The sequence below is a fragment of the Musa acuminata genome, chromosome BXJ3-10, assembly GCF_036884655.1.
Source record: "Musa acuminata AAA Group cultivar baxijiao chromosome BXJ3-10, Cavendish_Baxijiao_AAA, whole genome shotgun sequence".
In the NCBI taxonomy this organism is placed as follows: Eukaryota; Viridiplantae; Streptophyta; class Magnoliopsida; order Zingiberales; family Musaceae; genus Musa; species Musa acuminata.
In genome coordinates, this window is record NC_088358.1 from 15,130,947 (window position 1) to 15,136,854 (window position 5,908).

Sequence of the window (5,908 nt, forward strand, 5' to 3'; positions counted from 1 at the left end):
AAGCTCCCTTCATCTTTGGCATCATGCAAGCTGAGTCCGCTCGATCAGAATAAAGGACCTATGGAACGACATGATCCCGCTCTTACCTCTATAAGATTTCATGTCATTGACCTCTATCCAAGGAAAGCTCTGTGCCTCCGCTCCATGTTCTATCTTCTATGCCAACTCCCTTCATGCGGCTTGGGTATTTCTCCAAGTTACACCCAAGTTGCTCTACTCCTCATTTTACATTGAATTGATGGTGGCCCTCATGCCCACCATTCCATTGGTCAGCCCTCATTGAGTCTGATCTCCATATCGACTCTAAGTGTGCTTTCATTTGTGTTGCCTTGGGTTACTCCCCCACTTGATCTCGTAATACATTCCCCAATGCATAAGATGACTCCTCGCTGCTCGCTTGGTCCGTTGAGCTTTGTGGAGCTATTTTGAGGTACTCCTCCTTAATATGTGCGGTCCGTTGCACATAGTTCTCCCTCTAGAGAGTCGAGAATTATCCCTCCTAGATATCTATCCTGTTGGAGCAACTTCTCTCTTCGCTTCCTTCTCTTTGAAAGTTTCGAAGACCACCATCCCTTTGAACTACTTCACCTTGTTGAACAAACTGTGTATTGTTCTGCCTCCCATAAACGCTCTTGCTGGATTATAACTCTATGTCAATGTAGCCCCCGCTGCACCACTCAAGGCCTAGTAACATACTGAACTTGTTGCACACTTCAGCCTCCTATAAATGTATCCTTCACATGCCAAAGAGAAAGTTTCAATGCTCCATGGCACCAAGTTTCGGTCATCTTTGGATGGCCATGAACATTCCATCGTCTGCATACAATCCCTTGCATGAGTACCGAATTTTTTGAGTTAGCAATTCCCCTCACCTATGTGAACTTTGCATAACTCTTTCAGTCGCTAAGCAATTCATTCCACCTTGCATGGTCTTATCCTTTACCAAGCGCCTTGCTTGCCTTGAGCACCATCAAGTATGGTTGTCAACGTCGAGCCGTAGCTCGAACTCAACCATACCAACCATTGTACGCTACATATTTTTCCAAGCTTGCTTGTCCTCATGGTGCCTCTTGCGTGAAGGGTTGGCCATTCCTCTAAATGTTAATCTCAAATGCCCGCTTCTCTAAGTGACACATTTTCCCTACATCTCCATATCCGCTTTCCCCCAAATGGTTATGCGTGTTAGCTACCCTCAACGCAGCCCTGCTAGGTCCCCCACCTTTGCATGCCAAGTGTTTCTATGAGTGCTTGTCCCGCTCTGATACCATATGTCATTGACTTAGTTAGTTTTACCTAAGTTGTGCGGCATCCTTGCGTGTCCGTCCGTAAAGGTCAACCTCCTTGAAACCTCCTATGGTCCCTTAGGATCTACAAAAGAGAAAACGGGTTAAAGAAAGCACCTCACTCGAGATCCACAAGCAATCCTTTCAAAAAATACTTCAAGGCCAATACAAATTACAAACAAACTTTACAAGCTCTGAATGGTTGCACAACAAAGGGTCCAAAATAGTCCACTACAGACCAAAATCTCCCACAAGTATTCACATGACACAACCTTTATTTATAAGCGAAAAATGGCTACTAAACCCAACTAAATTAGGGCTATTAAGCCTTCGACCGTCCCTCTACATGCAATGCAAAGCATGAACAAACCAAAAGACACGGACATACATGAGCATTATATCAAACACCCTGTTTACGGTTTCATCTGTGACACAATGTCAGAGAGTACTAACGATGGTACCGCTAGACTAGGTGGTGGTACCACCCAGTGTTAGTGCTATAAGAGGTAGTACCGCCTAGCACAGGCGATGGTACCGCTAAGACTAGGGATGAGACCTTTTCTGGCTCTATTTTTAAAGTCATTTGGGGTCTATAAATACTCTAGATATTTCTGCTTGGAAAAGCATGAAATTGAGTTGAAAATGGGGAAAGAATACTTGAGAAAAAATTGAAAACTCTCTTAGGATTTAAAGTCTCTTCCTCCTAGAGTTAGAAGTTTTCTAAGGGAGAAGTGAGGTATAAAAGAGATGTGTATAGATTCTCTCCTGTTTCTATGAAAAGGAGAAAGAGTTGTAAGGGTGGTTGATCTTCGCCCATTGAAAGAAGATCGGTAGTAGAAGCTGGTGACCTCGAGTGAAGAGGAATCATGAGTGGATGTCTGTCACGATGACTGAACCACTATAAATCTGGTTTGCATTTCTGTTTATGCTTTTCATTAATATTGCAAACTAATTTCTTACTTTCACTATGCTTACGAATGTGCTTTCAAGTTAACAACTTTCCGATATGATTTTATTGAACGAGATTTTTGAATCAACGTAACATTTATAAAAGCACTAATTCACACCCCCCTCTTAGTGCCGACTTGATCCTAACAGCTTCTACTTGAAATCTGCAAGCTAGTAATTTTTGCTTCTCTTTTGAGATGTGCAAGTTTGCAAGTTTTACTTCTTGAGATGGGCAAACTAGCACTTTGCTTCTCTTGAGATGTGCAAGATAGCACTTCTCTTTCTCCCATTTATCATTATAAACAAAGAAAAGGGGAAGAATTCAATGGTGTAAAAATTTCAATCATCACATGAACACATGAAAGATCAAGTCACAAATCTGAAAGATCATGAATCAATTTGACAAGTTTTCTTTTGTAAATAAAGAATCATAGGAAATGATCTTGATTCAAATCAAGAATACCATAAAACCATGAGTCATTTTCCTGATTCAAAAATAAAACTCAAGTCATAAAAATTGAGAAATCAAGATAATGATCCAAAAAAGATATAATAATAATTCAAGCATTTGGAAGATTTAATATGCCTAATTCTCTTCTAATAAAATCAAATTATTCCTCATTCAATGGTTTTGTAAAAATAACTGCTAATTGATGCTTTGTATCAATAAATTCTAAAGATATATTATGATTATTAGCATGATCTCTAATAAAATGATGTCTAACATTAACATGTTTAGTTCTAGAGTATTGAATGAGATTCTTTGTTAAACATATTGCACTAGTATAATCATATTTTATAGGGATGTTCTTCAAATAAATTTCATAGTCTTCTAAAGTATTTTTCATCTAAATAACTAGTGCACAACATACACCTACTGTTATATATTAAGCTTCAACTGTTGATAATGCAATAGAGTTTTGTTTATTGGAAGATCAAGAAATAAGTGCATGACCTAAGAGTTGACATATTCTAGATGTGATTTTTCTATCTATTCTATATCCAGCAAAATCAGCATCGGCATAAGCAATTAATTCAAAATTTTTTGATTTTGGATACCATAATCCTAAAATAGGAGTTCCTTTTAAATATATGAAAATCCTCTTAATAGCTTTTATGTAAGATTGCTTGGGATAAGATTGAAATCTAGCACATAGTCCAACACTAAACATAATATCAGATCTAGTTGCTGTGAGGTGTAGTAAATTACCTATCATACCCCTATAAATCTTTTGATCAAAACATTCTCCATCAATGTCCATATCTAATTTTGTAGAAGTGTTCATTGGTGTATTAATAGCTTAGCACTATCCATATTAAATCATTTTAATATATCTAACGCATACTTAGTTTGATTAACAAAAGTTCCATCACTAAGTTTTTTTATTTGTAAACCTAGAAAAAAGGTTAATTCCCCCATGAAACTCATTTTGAATTCTTGACTCATACTATTGGCAAAAGATTCATATAAAGACTCATTTGTAGAACAAAAAATAACATCATCAACATAAATTTGAATAATAAAAAAATTATTTTTAAAATATTTAATAAACAATATGGTATCGACCTTATCTTTCAAAAAATTATTTTTAATTAAAAAAGAACTAAGTCTCTCATACTAAGCCCTTAGGGCTTATTTTACTTTATAGAGAACTATAGATAACTTAAAAACATAATTCAAAAAAATAGATTCTCAAACCCGGGTGGTTGTTTAACATAAACTTCTTCTAAAATAAAGCCATTAAGAAAAGTACTTTTAATATCTATTTAAAATTACTTAAAATTATTACAACTAACATAGGTAATGAGTATCCTTATGGCTTCTAATCTTGCCACTGGAGTGAAGGTTTCTTCATAATCGATACCTTTTTCTTAGTTGAAACATTTGATCGCTAATCTAGTCTTGTTTCGAACCATGATACCACGTTCAACTTGCTTATTTTTAAAGACTCATTTAGTGTCAATTATAATATGGCTACTAAGTCTAGAAACAAGCTTCCACACCTCATTTTTCTCAAATTGATTTAACTCCTCATGCATTACAAAAACCCATTATTCATTTTTTAGAGCATCGTCAATGCATTTTGATTCAATTTAAGATAAAAAGACCGTATTCACATAAAAATTTTAAAAGAAGAATGAGTTTGAACACATTTTAATATATCTTCAATGATTAGCTCTTTAGGATGAGCATCTACATATTTTCATTCCTTGGGTAAGGATTCTTTGGAAGTAGATGCATCCAAGTTGTTAGGAAGAGGAGAGTTTTCATTCAAATTTAAAGTATCAAAATCAAAATTATTTTTTTTAAATTTAAAAATCTTATTAAAAACAACATGAATAGATTCTTTAATAACTAAATTTAGGTATATCTTTTATAAGTTCTTCAGTTGTAATTTGTGAAATTAGTTTCATTCTTGCATAGCCTAATCTTCTATGCCAAAACCATATATCATCATTTAAAACTGCAAAACAAATTTCATTACAAAACTCATCAAGATCAATAGTATAGACATTGTTAGTCCTTAAGGAAATCAAAGATCTATTTATGTGTGGTATTTATATAATGCAAACATTAGATTCAAATTTGATATTATAATCTTTATCGCATAATTAACTAATGCTTAGCATATTTTAAACCATCTACTAATAAAATATTTTTAATTAAAATATTTGATTTGTTACCTATATTTCCTTTGCTAATAATTTTTCATTTGTTGTTGTCTTTGAAGGTGACAAATCATTCGTCTTGGCTAGTGAGCTTAGAAAAGTTTGTTGGATCTCTGGTCATGTGCCTTGAGCATCCATTATCAAGGTACCATCTCTTGCTCTTTGTTTTTTATTATAGACATATCTATAAGAAAGGGGGGTTCACTTTATGTACCCATTAAGCTTTAGGTCCCTTATGAAAAGATCTACCTATTTTGACTAATAGCATTAAGTTATTTATACTTCCTTTAGAAACTCAAACTAATTTGTGTGAGCAATATTTTTTAAATAAATATTTATAAGTAAAATATCCACATCTACCATAAAAATTATATTTATTTTCATGAGAAATATGTAATGTAGGTCCTTTGATAAATAAAGTCGATTTTTGTTGAGTGTTGCTGTTCACAAAATCGATTCCTACTTTTCTATGTACATGACCTTTATTAGCAAGGATCATGCTTAAGAATTTATTTTCAATTTCAAATTTTTCTAAGGTTTGTTGTAATACTATATTTTCCTTCTTAAGTGAATCTAACCGTTTACACTTAGTGCAACGAGTTAACAATCATTTATCATACTCATTTTTAAAAATTTTAAATTCATTAGAAAGAGAAGTATGATCATTTTTTAATAATTTATATTTTTTATCAAATAATTTACATTCATCAAATAAATCCTGAAAAGAATTAAGTAATTCATTGTAAGGTAAATGAGTTTCGATTGAGTCGCATACCTCATCATTGAGCGCTATCAGTGCATAATTTGCCACCTCACCTTCATTGGTTTGTTCCTCATCTTCGAATGAGCTCAATTCATCCCAAGTCGCCTTGAGTGCTTTCTTCTTCTTTGGTAGCTTCTTCTTCTTCAATTGAGGACATTCACTTTTAAAGTGTCCCAGCTTCTTGCATTCGTAACAGATGATTGTATCCTTTTTGTGTTCGCTTTTATTTTTAGTATCTTGTTTT